We start from the raw sequence: 17,104 nt of genomic DNA, 5'->3' as shown, positions 1-17,104 counted from the left end.
AATGGAGATGAAGTGAAATGGGAACTCGAAATGCCTTTCGCAGAGGTAGCCTGAGATGAGGCAAGTGTGAGCCAAGTGTGGTCCAGGAGGCCGTTGCTCCAGAAGGTGCAGGAGTATGGCAAGTCGAGTCCAGTTTTCCAGTTGATTTTGTCAAGAATAACCATTAATGACTATCTCAGTAGACTCTGTTTAATAATAAGCCTTCTGAAGTCCTTAGAAGAAGGATTTGATATGGGGCCGGTTAGCTCAGTTGGTTAGAGCGTGGTGCTAATAACGCCAAGGTCGCGGGTTCGATCCCCGTACGGGCCATTACTATTTTGTAATTCCTCGGAAAAGTCAACAATGAATGGGCCTCCTTGTTCACCACATTTTCAATGGAGAAACTAAATAATCGGTGAGTGAAGCCACCTTAGGGAAATCCAATAGTCCCAGAGCTAGTGACCAAAGAAATGTCTCTCCTCCGAAGACAAAAGCGAACCTTGAGCCTAGTAGAGACAAAATAGACGCAAGGTGAACTCGGGAAAACATCTCCCTTAGAGCATTAGAGCTGACTCTTGAAAGAGTGAAACTCCCCCTGGCCAACTTGACGAACAGGAGCTTTCGGGAACAGAACCAATAGCCCCAGAACAGAAGCTTAGGGAGGTGGAGAAAAACTTGAGGTTGAAAAAGGAATCCATTTCAAAGGACCTATTCAACCCACTTCTCAATACTCCTGGGACTTTTGATTGTGCTGTTTAAAAAGTCTCGGAATTATTTTAAATAAGCATTCACCTGAGTCCTGCCACTAGATTTTATCCTTTTTTTTTTTTTTGGAATTTTGTCTTTGGGAATGCTGCAAAACTGGCTGTGAGGAAATGGTTGGAAGAGATTGATTGGAAATGGAGCCGAAATAATTTTCAAAGCCAGGATGGATCTCCTTACCTTTGGACTTCTCTTTGTCCAGGTGGAGATGCTTAGAAATGGAAAGTATTTAACTGATGAATCTATCTCTGTCAGACTTTTTTTTTTATCAAATCACAGAATATGAGACCATAGTGTTTCTTTCCAAAGTAATGCCCAAGGAGCTGATGTTTCTCGTCATTTTCTAACGGCATTCGATGCAACCAGTTCGACCCATTTCTCCCTTGGACACTGCAAGGAGAATCTAAAAGCCACCATCCTACCCCCCCCTTCAGCTTCCTTTTGCCTTCTAAATTCATTTATGACCAGATCCATCGACACTGGTGGGTTTAGGAACTTCTAGTACCATCAGTTTCTTGCTTGTCAGATAGAAATCTTACACTGAGAGCATGTCCAGTCTGTTATTTTCCCGAGGATAACAAAATGCTACGGCTACCGCCGTTTCTAATTGTAATATTTTCTCTCACTTTAATGACGAGTAACGTGGAATACATATGTTTCTATACCGGCTTTCATTGATCAACTAATTGCTCTGTAGAGGTGACTCCCCAAACTCCATCTCCAGTCCCAACAGGTCCTTTGGCATTCAGACAATTGAATGGAATGGAAGAGGAACTGGCATTTGGGTTTTTTACTGTCTATGTAGGGACTACCAGATCCTAGTGAAGTCCTTGAAAGCAGGGGATAGACCTAGAACCAAAATCCTCTGGCTCTGCACCCAGCAGAAAGTACTCACTAAATTGCTGATCAAGAGGATGATTGCCCCTGGGCCCCAGGGGGTCTCATAGGTTTCACCTGGGTTGGGAAAGTCCAAACAGGAACACCATGAAGGACTGGAACTGAAGCTCCCCTGGGCAGTAGCAGCCACAGTACTTTTACCTCGAAGAAAAGGCAGGTCACGATAGGAACCTCTTCTCCACAGTGGGTAGCAAGCATACCTCACTTTTTTTTTTTTCCCTCAATGGGAGTTATGCAATTTCCCAGCTCATCTCCCATGGACTTCAGACTCTGATGGTTTCTCTCTAAGTCTGGCTCGCTTCTCTCTCCACTCTGAGTCTCCAGGGGCTGTTGATCTTTACTTTGTCTTCTTCCTTCTGAGTATGGTCCCCAGAAGAAGCCCAACACTGGGCCGGTGAACAACTTTAGGAAGAAATTTCATCATAAAGGTGGCGATCCAAAGATTGAGTCTTTCAATTTCTAGAAGCGTTCACCTCTACCCCAGAGCCCCTTGGTCAGCGGACAAAGTGCTTTCACCTCCAAGAATGGACAGATCATGAAAGAAGGATCCCCTTCTCAATAATGGATAGCAAGCCCACCCCACTTTCCAATTGTCTGCTGTCGACAATCTCTACTATGGGCTCTGGCCCAGTGTCTCTTTGCCTGGGTCAGTTGTATCCAGGAGTTTTGGATCTTTAAAGAAATCAAACACACGTCATTCCTCAGGTCCATGTGTGGGTGCTTTCAATTATGCAGAAAGCCCTCGTTAGTTTAGGCCTCATCACCCAGCTTACCCGGACTAATGTACTCGTTCTTTCTACTTGCAGTGTGCCACCTTCTCCCATCTGTCCTGTGGCCAAAAGAATCTTCCTAAAGCAGGTGCTGCGGTTTGAGAATCTTCAGTGGCTCCCTATTACCTATTAGTTTTGGAGAGTAATTTTTTACCCTGACTTTCATATTAGCCTACACAATCTACCTTTCCAGACTAAATTCATATGCCTGTTTCATAAACTCTATTTTCCTGCCAAATTGGTCTCTTTGCCGATCCCATCTGACTTCCCAACCTGGAAAGTACCCGACCTCCTCCATCTTCTTGAAAGCTTATACTGCCTTCCAAATGCCAAGGCTTTCTAGCCTCCTAAATTATTCCATATTCCCTTCCAGGCATTTGTCCCAGAATGTAAGCTTCCTGCAGGGCAGTTTTGACTTCGGTATTAAGGCAACAATCGGCTCAATCTTCGGGAACTAGTAGGGGCTTAGGAAACGCCAGTCAAATCTTACTTTACCCCCCCTCAAAGGATCTAGTCCCAAGTACCATGGATCTCGGTTCCTGCTACTCCGTCCAATGCAAGCAAAAACATTTTGGTTCTTTTTGGAGAAAAGAATCTTGCTCCAGGTGAGGATCGAACTCACAACCTCGGCATTCCTCATACACAAGTACTGCTCTATAAGTACCGCGCGCTAACCGATTGCGCCACTGGAGCTCTGAAAAAGTTGCTCTCTCACCCCCCCTCACCAAACAAGGTGGTGTCTCAGAAGGAATTTTCGATTCATTCCATGGCTCCTGACTGAAGAAGCTTGGGCAGGATAGCTTCTCCTGCCAGCTCGCTTACCATGCCTTGGATGAACCCAGAGGGACTGGGAAACCTGCCAGCACCCCATTCTCTGGGACCAGCCCCCCCTCTGCTGCCTGCATCCTCAGCACTGCCACGCCTTGGTCACCGGAGCCCGATCAGGAACCATCAAGGGAACAACTCTATGGCCAAGGGACCAGTTCCGCTTCCACATCCTTTTCGTTTGCTTCCTCAAAAATCCCGACCGTTTTCTCTCCAAGTTCGGGACCACCAGATGCACTGAGCGCGCACGCCCTGATCTGCGGAGAAGAAGGAACAGAGCAACCGTGTGCTTTTGTAATTGGTCCCGGGCTAGTGGGAGGATTCACTTTGATCAGGAATCTTTCCTTGATTTCCCATGAACAGAACAAGCAGATGAGGCTTGGAGCAAAAAGCCCAGGCTCCTGGCGAAATCGTCACAATCTTTGGAAGTCGAAGGGTCTCTCTGTGTGGTTTCTTCTGCGCCTTTCCCTCCGCCAACCACCGATTGCTGAGTCCCAGTTCCCGCTGCCCTTTACCCAGATGACTGAAAGAGCTTCCTTCCCAGCCCTAAAACCTCCCCGTCTCCTCCCCATCTCTCGCTCTCCCCGGTCATAGAATTTCAAAGTATGACATTCTGCTGACAAACCTGTTAACTTGCGGCTTCCTACTTTATCAAAGTCCTGTTTTCGACTTCACCAAGAGCCTTCTTGGCCTGACCCTACCCAACTCATCCAACGTTCATTTCGTTTACCGTAGGATCCTCCCTTCCCCACCCCACCCCCAAGGACTTAAACTCACTCAGTGCAGGTGAGCACAAGGCTATCTGCCACCACCACTGGGCTCCCGGAGTTGGGCTGATGGAGGGGGTTGGTTGTTGTCCTCGGTCCTGGAAGAGGATCAAAATGACCTCATTGTGTGAGAATCAAAGCACTATGTTTGCTCAAACAGACCGAAGTAACGAAGGCTCTACCGCAGGAAGGGCACAGCTAGTCCACACGAATATCTCGAGTGGGCCTGCCTTGCCTTGGGCATCATTAGAACAAGGTGGTCAGTCCATCGAAGCTACTCTCTCTAGAATGGAATTTGAATATCCGACAGTTTAACTGGAGAAAAGGGACGTCAGTCTCTGGCATCTTATGAGGTGATGAAGATTGCTTCTCCAATAGGTAGTCGTGGCCGAGTGGTTAAGGCGATGGACTTGAAATCCATTGGGGTTTCCCCGCGCAGGTTCGAGTCCTGCCGACTACGAAGTGTGACTTTTAAAATGCCCACGAAAACAAAAGATATTATGATATCTATGATATTATGTCTGCCAAACCTGCCACGCATGGTAAGGTTGTGGAAGGAGTGGTGGAGTGGTAGGAGACTACCGTTACTTTTGTTTTATTTTATTATTTCTATCTCAGTTGGAGACAATTAGAAAAAGGAAATTTTCTTGATGTCAAAAAAAGATTTGCACGCCCAACGTGGGGCTCGAACCCACGACCCTGAGATTAAGAGTCTCATGCTCTACCGACTGAGCTAGCCGGGCACTTCCACAGGTTAGTCTCCCCACCCAACACTTCAAGAAGCCAGAAGAGTCAGAGTGTTGCCATCATATTAACTAGGAAAATCCATTCTTAGTTGGAGTCGAAAGAGAAGAAACACCAAGAGCGCCCCTCCGCACCCCACAGCCTCCTGGCCCGTCCAACCCTGGCCAAGACCAACGGAGCCACGCTCTTCCGCCGGGACCACAGGAAAGGTGCTGGTGTCTCAGAGGAAAGGAAAGGGTCTCAGCACCTAGCCACTGGGGCTCTTTACATCCGTCCTCCCCGCTATCTTTTCAGTGAGAAGTTACCTATTGAGTGGGTCGTGGAGAGGAACGAAGGAGAAGTCATTTTTCCCTTGGGAAAAAAGTGAAACTAATACACACCAAAAATATTTTGACCCACAAAAAGGGGAAAAAAAGGAAACAAAATTTGGTAAATATTATATAATTACAACCCCGATTTCCCAATATCCCTTGTCCTCTCCTCTCTCAAATTGAATGAAAGAGGCCTAGTTTTTGAATTGACTTCGAGGTTTCACAGTAAAGAGGGGAGTGGGGAATCTGCCAAAAACTAAGCAAGGGGAAAGGAAGGGGAAACCTTGAGTCCTTCGAGTTCCATCAATAATGAGAACTGAGAACGAGACATTCTGGTGAGGTCTCGCGGACTCATGGGAAGCAAAATGTTTTAAAATGTAAAGGACAGATGTCGCAGCTGATTTCAATGCTCCACTTAGACTATCTAGTAATAACTGTATCAGGGAGCTCTTCCCGAAGGGAAGTGGGAGAAATGAGGAGTCGAGTGACTGCAGCAAGGGCCGAAGAGACCATGGCCTTCCCTCTCCCCTGTGCCAGTGTCTGTTGGTACACAGCCCCGCCCCGCAGAGGCAGTGGAATTCCCGGCCAGGGTGTCTTTTTTTCCTGTGAATCCTGCAGAAGAGCTGGTCTTGGCCAGGCGAGGAGGCTGTGGGGCGCGGGCGGGGGCTCTTGGTTTCACTTCTCGTGGGGTATGAATGAATAATGGCTTTCCTTATTTAAACTTGTGGCACGCAGTGCCCTACACTCCTGAGAGTTCCTGAAGGGTGAGGTGAAGAGAGTGCCCGGCTAGCTCAGTCGGTAGAGCATGAGACTCTTAATCTCAGGGTCGTGGGTTCGAGCCCCACGTTGGGCGGAAAGCTCTTTTTCGAGGATCGATTCAATTGACTTTTTTCCAAGTGTCTCCGATGAATCTACTAAGGCACTGAGGGTTGGTATCCGAGACAAGAATAAAAAAACAAAAATCTGACGAGCCAATGCAATTTTGTTCGTTTTCCTGAGCATTTTTAAAATTGCGCATCGTAGTCGGCAGGACTCGAACCTGCGCGGGGAAACCCCAATGGATTTCAAGTCCATCGCCTTAACCGCTCGGCCACGACTACCTGACAGAAATCTTTTTTCCCTCACCTGGCAAGATAAGCTGTCAGCCCTGAGCCCCTTTTTCTACAGCTAAATTGCCAGATATTCAAATTCCACTCCCGAGGGCGCAACTCCGATGGACTGGCCACCTTGTTCTGATCTGATATCCAAAGCAAGACGGGCCCACTGGAGATATCCGTGTAGACTGCCCCTCCTTCGAGAAAACCTTCCGAGCTCTCACCAGTCTGAGTAGCCACAGTACCTGGACTCCGACACAAGGATGTCATTTTGGTCCTCTTCCAGGATCCGCCAACTAAGCACAGAGCCGTCGATTCTCCCTCCCTCCAGGCCACATCCAGGAGCGCATTGGCGGTGATTTATGCCGTAGTACGGGGACCTGCACTAAGTGAGTGTTTCAGTACCTTGGGAGTGGGGTAGGGACGTGGGAATGCCGAGATAAATCAGTAGACTGACATGAATGCTGAGGAGGTGGATAGGGTCAGATCATGGAGGCTCTTTGTGGTTTTCCCATGAAGGCTCTTGAAAGTGAAGTCGAAAACACAGGACTTTGGTAAAGTAGGAAGCCAAACAGATTTGTCAGCAGGACATCATATTCTTTTTAAAACTCTGATTGGGGCTAGTGGGGGGGGGGGGGGGGGAGAGGAGAGGACAGGGGAGAGTGGTGAGGTTAGGAAGGAAGCTCTTTCAGTCATCTGGGTCAAGAGTTAAGGGGTCCAGGACTCAGCAGTTGGGTGGTTAGTGGAGGGAAAAGCACAGAAAAAGAACCACACAGGTGAGGCCTTCGACTTCAAAGATTGAGACGATTGCGTCAAGGAGCCTTGACTTCTTGCTTCGAGCCTCATCTGCTTGTTCTGTTTATGCAAAATCAAGAAAAGATTCGTGGTCAAGTGAATCCTCCCGCCTTCCCCGGGCCATTGGCTTTCTCAAAAGCAAAGGTCTGGGAGAAGGCCCTGGTCTATTCTTTCTCGGTAGAGCAGGGTGTGAGCGCTCAGTGCCCCTGTTGATCCCAAGCGTAGAGGGAAGATGTCGGGGGTTCTGGGGAAAGGATGTGGAAGTGACCTGGAAAGTGAGACTGTTCCTCTGGACATAGAGAAATTGCCTTCTTGGTTCCTGGTCAGTCTCTGGGCGTGGCAGTGGTATGGTGTAAGCGGCAGAGGGGGGCTGGTCCCAGAGAATGGGGTGCTGGCAGGTTTCCCAGTCCCTCTGGGTTCATCCAAGGCATGGTAAGCGAGCTGGCAGGAGAAGCTATCCTGCCCAAGCTTCTTCAGTCAGGAGCCGTGGAATGAATCGAAAATTCCTTCTGAGACACCACCTTGTTTGGTGAGGGGGGGTGAGAGAGGAGCTTTTTCAGAGCTCCAGTGGCGCAATCGGTTAGCGCGCGGTACTTATAGAGCAGTACTTGTGTATGAGGAATGCCGAGGTTGTGAGTTCGATCCTCACCTGGAGCAAGACATTTTTCACCAAAGGGTTCGGAAAATATAAATTTCGGAGATTCTATTTTTTTTCTTGCCAAGGAGGGAACCTGCATGGATACTACGAGTTCAGGAAGGTGGCATTTCCTAAATACCTACAAGGTCCAGGAAATCGAGTTTATTACTGTGCTAACACTGAAATCAAAACTTCCCTATTTGCTAAGGACAGATACACTAGAAGAGAATGAGATAATTCAAAGAGAGAGGAGGGGATGCAGACAGACTCTCAGAAAACTTCCCAGCCATATACAAGGCCTCATCTGAGTCTTCCGAGCTCATCTTACGAACTGGTCTAGTATTTTCCAGCCGGCAGGATGCAGATGAGACTGCCAGTTTGGCAGGAGAGTAGGTGAAGCAGCTTCATATAAACTTAGTCAGGAAAAGGGGGGGGGGGGAGTAAACAGGAAGTAACAGAGACGTCAAGTTGAAGATTGCGTATCCTAAAGTAATCAAAACTAGGAAGCCACCAAGGATTCTCAAACTGCAGAGCAACATGATCAGAAACTTGCTTTGGACGATTCTTTTGGTAGCAGACTGTATCGGAGGGGGTGGAATGAGGAAGCGAGTAAAACAGTTCAGTTGAGATGGGGGGGTGATGTCTAAACTAGGGCTGTCTGCATAGTTGAAAGGTTAATACCACCCACACCTGGACCTGAGAAATGATCTGTGTTTGATTTATTTAGGATCACAAACTTCCAGGACCCAGCTGTTCCCAGAGCCTGGGGCAGAAACTGAAAATAAGTGAAAATAAGTAGAGCTCAAGGGCCCAAGGGGCCACCAGATACAAATGAAAGCTTCTAGAAAGAAGAGACGAGATACTCAAATTTTTGGATCACTACCATTGAGATGAAATTCCTTCCTAAAGTTGCTAACTGCCCATGTTGGGATTCTTTTGGGGACACTTCTCCTGAAGGAAGAAGGCAAAGCAAAGGTCAGCAGCTCCTGGAGACTCAGAGAGGAGAGGTAAGGTTCCCTCTTAGGGAACCATCAGAGCCAGGGGAGATGAGCACAGAAGCTGTGTGTTTCCCATTGAGAAAAAAGTGACAATAAAGAACAGCAGATAACTGGAAAGTAGAGTGAACCTACTATCCATTATGGAGAAAGGGATCTTCCTATCATGTTATTCTATGAACTACCTTTTCTTTGAAGTGAAAGTACTATTGCTACTGACCAGGGCCATTCATGACATTCCTGGTTGGACTTTCCTCTCCCAGGTGAAACGTACTGAGAAGCAAGAGGCCCTGGAGCCTATCCTCTTTATCAGCAACTTGGTGAGTATGTATGGCTGGGGGCAGGACTAGGATATTATGATTCTAAGTATGGCTCCTGCTTCTCAAGGACTTTACTACGATCTGGTTGGTCAAGGAATATACATATACATATACGTATATGTATGTGTATATGTGTATATGTATACATATATATTTATATATGGCATGTGTATAATGCCTATAATAATAGAATGGATGTCAATTCCCCTTCCATTCCACTCAATTGGCCAAATGCCAAAGGACAGATGGGGACTGGAAATGGAGATATTAAGTTCCCTTCTCTAAGACTTTCAGGAAGTTTATTATGAAACACAAGTATATCCTAGAGTCATCTCTACAGAGCAATTAGTTAATGAAAGGGGGTATGTTTTTTTTTAAATTTTGTCATTAACATAAGAAAAAATAATACAATTAGAAAGGGTGGTGGTTGTCAAGTTAACCACAGCATCTTGAACCCATCTGGAAAAATAACTGAATGGATATGTTCCCAATGTGAGATCTCTATCTGACAAGCAAAAAAACTGTGCTGGTACTGGAGAACCCTGAGTATACCAATAGGCAAAAGGCAAAAAGGCACCAAAGGCAAAAAGAAGCTGAAGGCAAATGTAACTGGGGCACAGAGTGTCCCTAGGTTCTCCTTGCAATGCCAAAGGAAGGAATAGGTTGAATGGGTTCCATCTAATGCCCTGAGATAATGACCAGAAACATCACCTCCTTGGTATGGAAGGGAAACTGCAGTCTCATATCAACCATTTTCTCACACCCAATTTGCTGTGTTCCCAAGGACAAAATTCCTCAAAAAGTTAAAGTCTAGTGGCAGAGCTCAGCACAATCGAGTCCTTCAACTTTTGGCTTCCATGAGTACTGGCCAATGGGTCAAATGGGCCTGTACCTCCTCTATCTTCAAGAGGCCTCTGTTCTGAGACTTGTGGTTCTGTTCCTGAATGTTCTACTCTAGCTCCTCACCTCTGCCATGGGGGAATTCCACTTCTTTCAAGAATCAATTCTAATGTCCCTTACTACAGATGTTTTTCTGATATCGCCTTGCAACTGTTTTGCCTTTACAATGCTCTAGTTTGCGTTTGTCTCTAGAAGATATAGAGTGAAGAATGGGTTCAGGCCTGAGCTCCGAGGCCCTTTGGTGTTCTCCCACAGCTAGAACTCAGTTGACAAAGAATATTTTCCCTCTTCTTTCTGTGCTCTCCAACAAGAGACAAATAGCCTCATTGCCTAGGAAGGGGCTTACTAGTCACTTGCAGAATCCCTTGTCATGAAGAAGTTGGAATTTTCGGAATGAGGGGCTCTTGAGAGAGCTGAATAATTTGTCTGTCATGGCTTCCAAAAGTTAAGTGGCCCGTACGGGGATCGAACCCGCGACCTTGGCGTTATTAGCACCACGCTCTAACCAACTGAGCTAACCGGCCCCACGACGTGGTGTTTCTCTAACACGTTCAGAAAGCTTATTATTAAACTCAAGTCTATACTGGAGTAGTGCTTTATGGTTATTTTTGACAGGGTCAACTGGACTTTGCCACTCCTCCTGCATCTCCCGGACCACATTGGGCTCACACTTCCCCGGACCACAGTCTACTTGTGTGAAAGCCATCTCGAGCTCCGCATTTCGCTTCATCTCTTTTTTCTACACTGCAGAGGGAACGACCAGGAACTTGAAGTGGGAAGCTTCCTAGACCATTCTGAAGGGATCTGAAACTCGAAATGACCAAGGCACGCCCAGATCGTCCAGTCTGCAGTAGCACGCAGCTACTCCAGAGATATGAAGACCACAGCACCGGATTGCAAAAGCGTGGTGTAGAACCCAGGAGCGAAATGCTCTCCTTTGTGGTTCCAGATCTCTCTGAAGTGGTCTGAAATCAGGGGTCGAGCGTCTGACTAGGACTCCAGCACCATGCAGCCGCCCCAGCCCCATTCCCTGTCCTTACCAGTAATAGCCCAGAGATTCCTCGGGCTCAATAAGAAGTCTTCTTCACTTTTTCCCCTCCTCAAAGGGGCCTCCAAACCCTTTCACTTGGCAGATGGCTTAGCTATTCTGTCCGAAGAAGCTTTTCCAAAGCCCAGGCAACAAAAACTGTAGTCTGCTACCTGAGTTGCCACACTGTGTTATTTCTTTTCTCCCCACTTTGCTTCAACCCTAAGCTCAGAGGTCCTTTGGCGTCCTCCCCTTCTGGTCAGGCAGCTATAAGTCCCGGGATCCATGACTTCCCCAGGTGACAAAGGGCATTTCCCTTTTGTTTCTTTCCTTCAGGTGACGAATAGCCTCATTTCCGAGGAAGGGGCTTATTATCTATCTGCAGAGAACCTTCTCATGGAGAAGCTGGAATTTGCAGACTGAGGGGTCTTGAGAAAGTTGATTAACTTGTAGGCAGGGAGCTGTGGATGTAGCCATTAGCCTGGCTGCTGGGGTTCTTTGAAGCCAAAGCTGTGGAGGACAGTGAACCTGCTAAGAGCTGGCTTCTGAGGCTGTGGTGTGTGGAGCTGTGAGTTAGGAAAGGTCAGAATATCTTCTACTGTAAGTGGTTATAAAGTTTGGGAACTGAGGGACTGCTGACTACTGGTAGCGTAGGGAGTTGTCATCAACTTTAAGGAATGCCCACCATGACCGGTAAGTAGAGTTCACACAATGAATGTTGCAAAGGAAAAACAGCTGAAGAGGAATGAGTTCAGGTCTTTGGCAAAGAAGCTTCTGATGAAGATCTAAAATTATATTAAAAAGCATCAGTCATCAACATTGTTTGATACTGGCTAAGAAAGAGAGAAGTAGATCCTTGGAATAGGTTAGATGTAAAAAAAAGGTAAATGACTATAGTAATCTACTGTTGGATAAACCCAAAGAGTCTAGTTTCTGGAATAAAAAACACTCTTCAATGAAGACAGCTGGGGAAGCTAGAAGATCGAGTGGCAAAACCTAGGCATAGACCAACATCTCATGCCCTATACCAACATAAGATTGAAATGAATGCAGGATTTAGACATAAAAGGTGATATCATAAGCCAATTAGGAGAACAAGGAATAGTTTACCTGTCAGATCTATGGAAAGGGGAGCAATTTATGACCAAAGAAGAAATAGAGAATATTATTAAAAAAATCTGATAATTTTGGTTAGATTGGTTAGATTTTGCAGGAACAAAACCACTGCAACCAAGATTAAGAGGAATATAGTAAGTTGGGAAATAATTTTTACAATTAATATTTCTGACAAACTCATTTCTCAAACAGAGAACTGAGTCAAATTGATTTAAAAAAAAGAGCCATCCCCAATTGATAAATGGTCAAAGGATATGGAAAAGCAATTCTCAGATGAAGAAATCAAAGTTATCTATGGTCATATAAAAAATTACTCTAATTCATGATTGATTAGAGAAATGCAAATTAAGACACCTCTGAGATACCACCTCACACCTACCAGATTGGTCAATATGACTAGAAAGGAAAATGATCAATGTTGGAGGAGATGTGAGAAAACTGCAACACTAATGCATTGTTGGTACAGTTGTGAGCTTATCCAACCTTTCTGGAGAACAATCTGGAATTATGTGCAAAGGGCAATGAAATTGTGAATACCCTTTGATCCAGCAATACCACTACTGGAAAGAGATGATCATGAAAAGGGGTAAAAATCTCACATGTACAAAAGTATTCATAGGATTTCTTTCTGTAATGGCAAAGAATTAGAATTTTTTTTTTAATTTTTAAAACATTTATTTATTTATTTTCATTGAGATACACGTTAAGTTACAAAATTTCCTATCACCCTCTCTTCCTAACCCCTTCCCTCAGCAAACAGTCAGGTTTACACTTACATATTTCTGATAAACATGTTTACAGATTAATTATTTTTGGTATGAGGAATTAGGATTAAGAGACAGATATATATGAGAAAATTTTTATAAAGTGTTTATCAAATTCTGAAGGGTTGAGTTTTTGTGTGTGTTTCTTTTGTTTTTCTTCCTCGGGATGGGAATAACTTTGTCTATAGCTGATCTAATAAAGTTCTCCTTGCTCTCTGAAGGTTATTCATCTCACAATGTTGCTGTTAATGTGTACATTGTTTTCCTGGTTCTACTCCCTTCACTAAGTATCAGATCCCATAGTTTATTCCATGCTTCTCTAGAGTCCAACCATTTATTGGTTTTTATAGAACAATAATATTCCATAATATTCATGTACTATAATTTGTTTAGCCATTCCCCAATAGATGAGCATCCCCTCAATTTCCAATTCTTTGCCACTACAAAAAGAGCTGCTGTGAATATTTTAGAACATGTAGGACTTTTCCCTTTTTTGGTAATTTCTTCTGGATATGGACCTAGAATTGGAATTGCTGGGTCAAAGGTATAAACAGTTTTTTTGCTCTTTGGGCACAGTTCCATATGCTCTCCAGAAAGTGTGGATCCATTCACAACTCCACCAGCAATGCATCCATGTCCTAATCCTCCCATAACCTCTTCAACATTGATCATTTTCCCTTTTTCTCCCCTTGGCCAATCTGATAGGAGTGAGGCGATACTTCATTTTTGTTTTAATTTGCATTTCCCTAATCAATAATGATTTAGAGTATTTTTATATGATTATATATAGCTTTAATTGCTTCATTTGAAAACTGTCTTTTTATATCCTTTGACCATTTATCAATTGGGAAATGACTTGTAGCCTTACAATTTTGATGCAATTCTCTACATATTTTAGAATTGAGACATTTATCAGAACTCCTACTTGTGAAGATTGTTTCCCAGCTTTCTACTTTCCTTCTAATTTTGGCAGCATTGATTTTATTAGTGAAAAAACTTTTGAATTGAATATAATCAAAAATCATCCATTTTGTAGTTTATAATGTGTTCTAATTCTTGTTTGGTCATAAATCTATCCCCTTTCCATAGATCTGATAGATAGAATATTCAAAGAATTGGAAATTGAAGAGATGTCTATCTATGGCTTAACAAATTGTGGTATATGTAATGTGATGGAACACTATTGTTGTATAAGAAATCATAAGGGGACAGGATTTCAAAGAAGCCTGGAAAGAACATTATACACATTAACAATATGGGGTAATAGGTCAACCATGATGGATTTATTAATTTCAGTAGTACAATAATCAAAGGCGATTTTTAAAAACTTGTAATGGAAGGAAAGAGAAGGAACTGTGGGGTTTAAATGAAAACCATAGCTGCTTATCTTCAATTTTTAAAAATTGTCTCATATATTATATCATTTTTTCTCTCTAATGTTTTATTTCTTCTGTTTGAATTTGATTATTCTTCACAATATGATTGATATGAATCTACAGTTAGCATATTATAAATGTAGAGCCTTTTTCAGATTATTTTCTATTAGGGGAGGGGAGAGAAGGGAGGGAGGGAGAAAAATGTAAAACTCAAAATCTAGCAAAGAAAAATAATTGGCAAAAACTACTCTTGCATATAGTTAGGAAAAGAAATAAAATATTAAGAAAAAAAGAAGAGGAAGAAGCTCCTGGTGAGGATCAAAAGAATTTTATAGTCAAATACGTAAAGAGCCAGACAAAGCTTTCTTAACAACAACAAAAAAGATATGGTATCCCCCCCCCAAAAAAAACAGACTTTCATTATCACAAGGCTCCTTTCTGTATTTTTTTCTTTTTCAAATAAATTTTTTCTTTCTATTCTACTTTCCTGTCTACAGAGGGAGAAAAAATAGAGAGGCCCTTATAGCAACAACAACAAAAATATGGTAGATTTCAGAAAAACTTGAACAGACTCACATGAATTGATTCTGAGCGACAGAAGCAGAACCAGGAAAACATTATACATACAACATTGTGTGATGATCAACTATGATAGTCCTGACTCAGCAACATAGTGATCAAAGGCTATTCTAAAAGTGATGGAAAATGCCATCCACATCCAGAAAAAGAACTATGGAATCTGAAGGCAGACCAAAGCTTACTATTTTTACTTTAAAATTTTTTTTGTGGTTTTTCCTTTTTTCCTCTGATCCTTCTTTCACAAAATGACTAAAATGGAGATAAGTTTGACATAATTGTACATATATAATCTATTTGAGACTGTGTGCTGTCTTAGAGTTGGGGGGATGTGAGAGAGGGGAAAAAAAATTGAAACTCAAAATCTTACAAAAATGATTGCTGGTATGATGGATACAACCTCTCCCAGCAGTTCAAGGATCAAAGACAAACCTGGGAGACTTGTTATGGACAATGACATCCACATCCTGAGGAAAAAACAAAACACAGAATCTGAATGCCTCCTAGGTTATGTTCACTTTTTTCAAACTTCTCTTATGTTTTCCTTTCTATCTCATGGTTTTCTTTCTTTTCCCTTAGTCCTAATTACTCTTGCACAAAATGACTAATATGTAAATATTTTAAACACAAATGTACACGTACAACTTTTACCAGATCATTCATTGTCAAGGGTGGCGGGGGGAGAAGGTAGGATAGTAGAAAAATAAGTAACATAAATTTGCAAACAGATTAATGTTGAAAAACTTCCATAACATGTAATTGGAAAAAAAATCAATTTAAAAAATGAATGCTGAAATCTATCTTTACAAGTAATTTTTGTAATTACTATTAAGACAAAAAAAGGATTTCAGAGACAAGCAAAAGAAATTACTACATGAATTCAGCCCATGAATATGTCTCATGAGTCTATCTCCTCTTTGTCAGATGATGGGTAGGATGCTTCATTATCAATCTCCCTGGAATCTTCAGTGGTCACTGGCTGCTACTTTTTTTTTTAGAAAAAAAAAATGATGATCTGGTGCTAGGTGAACCCTATCTAATGGCATTCAGTCATGAATATGGACCCAGTGTATAACTTTGTGGCCTATATTGTGTATCCTGCAGCAAGTGATGCTTTTAGGGAGGAGGGAGAAAGCTCAATGGTGAGCATCAATATGTCACTATAAAAAGCAATCAAATTAATAGTCAATAAAAATTTATTAAGCATTAACTATGCAGACACTCTGCTAAGTACTAGAATGGGAGGGGAGGACAGGAAAGCAAAGAGGAAGGAAATTCATATTGGGGCATGATAAAGAAGTCAATCAGAGAAGTCCCAAAGTAGTGAATGGAGCTGGGTGAGAAATGAGATGTCTCAATTGAGATCAGGTTTGGTCTTTTCCTACCTTGGCACCTAGTTCATCTGATTTGTACTTACTTGAGAGCAGTTAGGCACTTCCTATTATATCTTCACTTCTCTTGAGTTTCCATTCCTTATTAACCATTTTTGTCTATCTTTCTCGATTCAAAGTTCATTTCCCTCTCTTAACAAAAATGGAAGCAATCTCTCATGTCTTCTGTTCTCATCTGCACAAGCATGACATAGCTAAAGAAACAAATGGATGAACAAATGAAATCGCTTTTGCATTTTTAGCATTCAACATTAAGGTTAGTTCTTTCTTAGCTTTATAAGGTCTTGGCACAATTTCACAAGAGGTATATTCTTATATAGCCATACTGTGGTTTGGTGAGAAAACCAAGGATTCATTCTCTGTAGGTTAGACACCTGCCTTCAACACTTACTAGCTCTTTTACCTCTGGCAAATTATTGAATCTCTCTTCACTTTTCTCACCTGTGACACTAAGGTAACAATACCTCTAGCACTTAAATCTGTAGATCTGCATGAGGAACAAATTAAGGTAATGTATTGTAAAATATTTTGCAACCTGCTATATATGGAAATATCAGCTTTAGCTGTAATCATAGAAACATTTGACTTTTTGGGTATTCATTTTCAATTATCTACTTCTTGCTCCCATTTTCCACACAAATTCTAACATACACACACACACACACACACACACACACACACATATTTAAAAAAAAAAAAGATTGGGCAGCTAGGTGGTGTATTGGATAAAGCACTGGCCTTGGAGTCAGGAGTACCTGGGTTCAAATTCGGTCTGAGTGTCTCAGACACTTAATAATTACCTAGCTGTGTGGCCTTGGGCAAGCCACTTAACCCCATTTGCCTTGCAAAAACCTTAAAAAAAAAAGATTTTAATGACCAAGAAATAGAGATGATCACGAAAAGTAAAATGGATTGTGTTAAATTCAAAAGCTTTTGCACCAATTTAATCAATGCAACCAGAATACTGATCTGAAATCCAAAATATTGGATTACATTGATTGTGTAAGAAATTTTCATATCTGCATTATTTTTTCTTGATTTTTATTAATTCTGTCCTT

At 42.8% G+C, this 17,104-nt stretch overlaps 8 non-coding genes across 8 annotated transcripts; 4 read left to right on the top strand and 4 right to left on the bottom strand.

The window, feature by feature from the left end:
* Positions 1 to 235: 235 nt before the first annotated feature.
* TRNAI-AAU (transfer RNA isoleucine (anticodon AAU)) lies at positions 236 to 309 on the top strand. Its single transcript has one exon. It is a non-coding gene; the product is annotated as a tRNA-Ile (tRNA).
* A 2,696-nt stretch (positions 310 to 3,005) lies between these two features.
* TRNAI-UAU (transfer RNA isoleucine (anticodon UAU)) lies at positions 3,006 to 3,101 on the bottom strand. The gene is made up of 2 exons: positions 3,064 to 3,101; positions 3,006 to 3,041 (listed from the first exon to the last, which is right to left on the bottom strand). It is a non-coding gene; the product is annotated as a tRNA-Ile (tRNA).
* Positions 3,102 to 4,378: 1,277 nt separating this feature from the next.
* Positions 4,379 to 4,460, top strand: TRNAS-UGA (transfer RNA serine (anticodon UGA)). The gene has a single exon. It is a non-coding gene; the product is annotated as a tRNA-Ser (tRNA).
* A 210-nt stretch (positions 4,461 to 4,670) lies between these two features.
* Positions 4,671 to 4,743, bottom strand: TRNAK-CUU (transfer RNA lysine (anticodon CUU)). The gene has a single exon. It is a non-coding gene; the product is annotated as a tRNA-Lys (tRNA).
* A 1,092-nt stretch (positions 4,744 to 5,835) lies between these two features.
* Positions 5,836 to 5,908, top strand: TRNAK-CUU (transfer RNA lysine (anticodon CUU)). The gene has a single exon. It is a non-coding gene; the product is annotated as a tRNA-Lys (tRNA).
* Positions 5,909 to 6,073: 165 nt separating this feature from the next.
* Positions 6,074 to 6,155, bottom strand: TRNAS-UGA (transfer RNA serine (anticodon UGA)). The gene has a single exon. It is a non-coding gene; the product is annotated as a tRNA-Ser (tRNA).
* A 1,350-nt stretch (positions 6,156 to 7,505) lies between these two features.
* TRNAI-UAU (transfer RNA isoleucine (anticodon UAU)) lies at positions 7,506 to 7,601 on the top strand. The gene is made up of 2 exons: positions 7,506 to 7,543; positions 7,566 to 7,601. It is a non-coding gene; the product is annotated as a tRNA-Ile (tRNA).
* Positions 7,602 to 10,246: 2,645 nt separating this feature from the next.
* TRNAI-AAU (transfer RNA isoleucine (anticodon AAU)) lies at positions 10,247 to 10,320 on the bottom strand. Its single transcript has one exon. It is a non-coding gene; the product is annotated as a tRNA-Ile (tRNA).
* Between the last annotated feature and the right edge of the window lie 6,784 nt (positions 10,321 to 17,104).

The sequence above is a fragment of the Macrotis lagotis genome, chromosome 5 (genome assembly GCF_037893015.1).
Source record: "Macrotis lagotis isolate mMagLag1 chromosome 5, bilby.v1.9.chrom.fasta, whole genome shotgun sequence".
Taxonomy (NCBI): Eukaryota; Metazoa; Chordata; class Mammalia; order Peramelemorphia; family Peramelidae; genus Macrotis; species Macrotis lagotis.
Note: the sequence above shows the minus strand (reverse complement) of the source record. Positions and strands in the feature narration are given on the sequence as shown.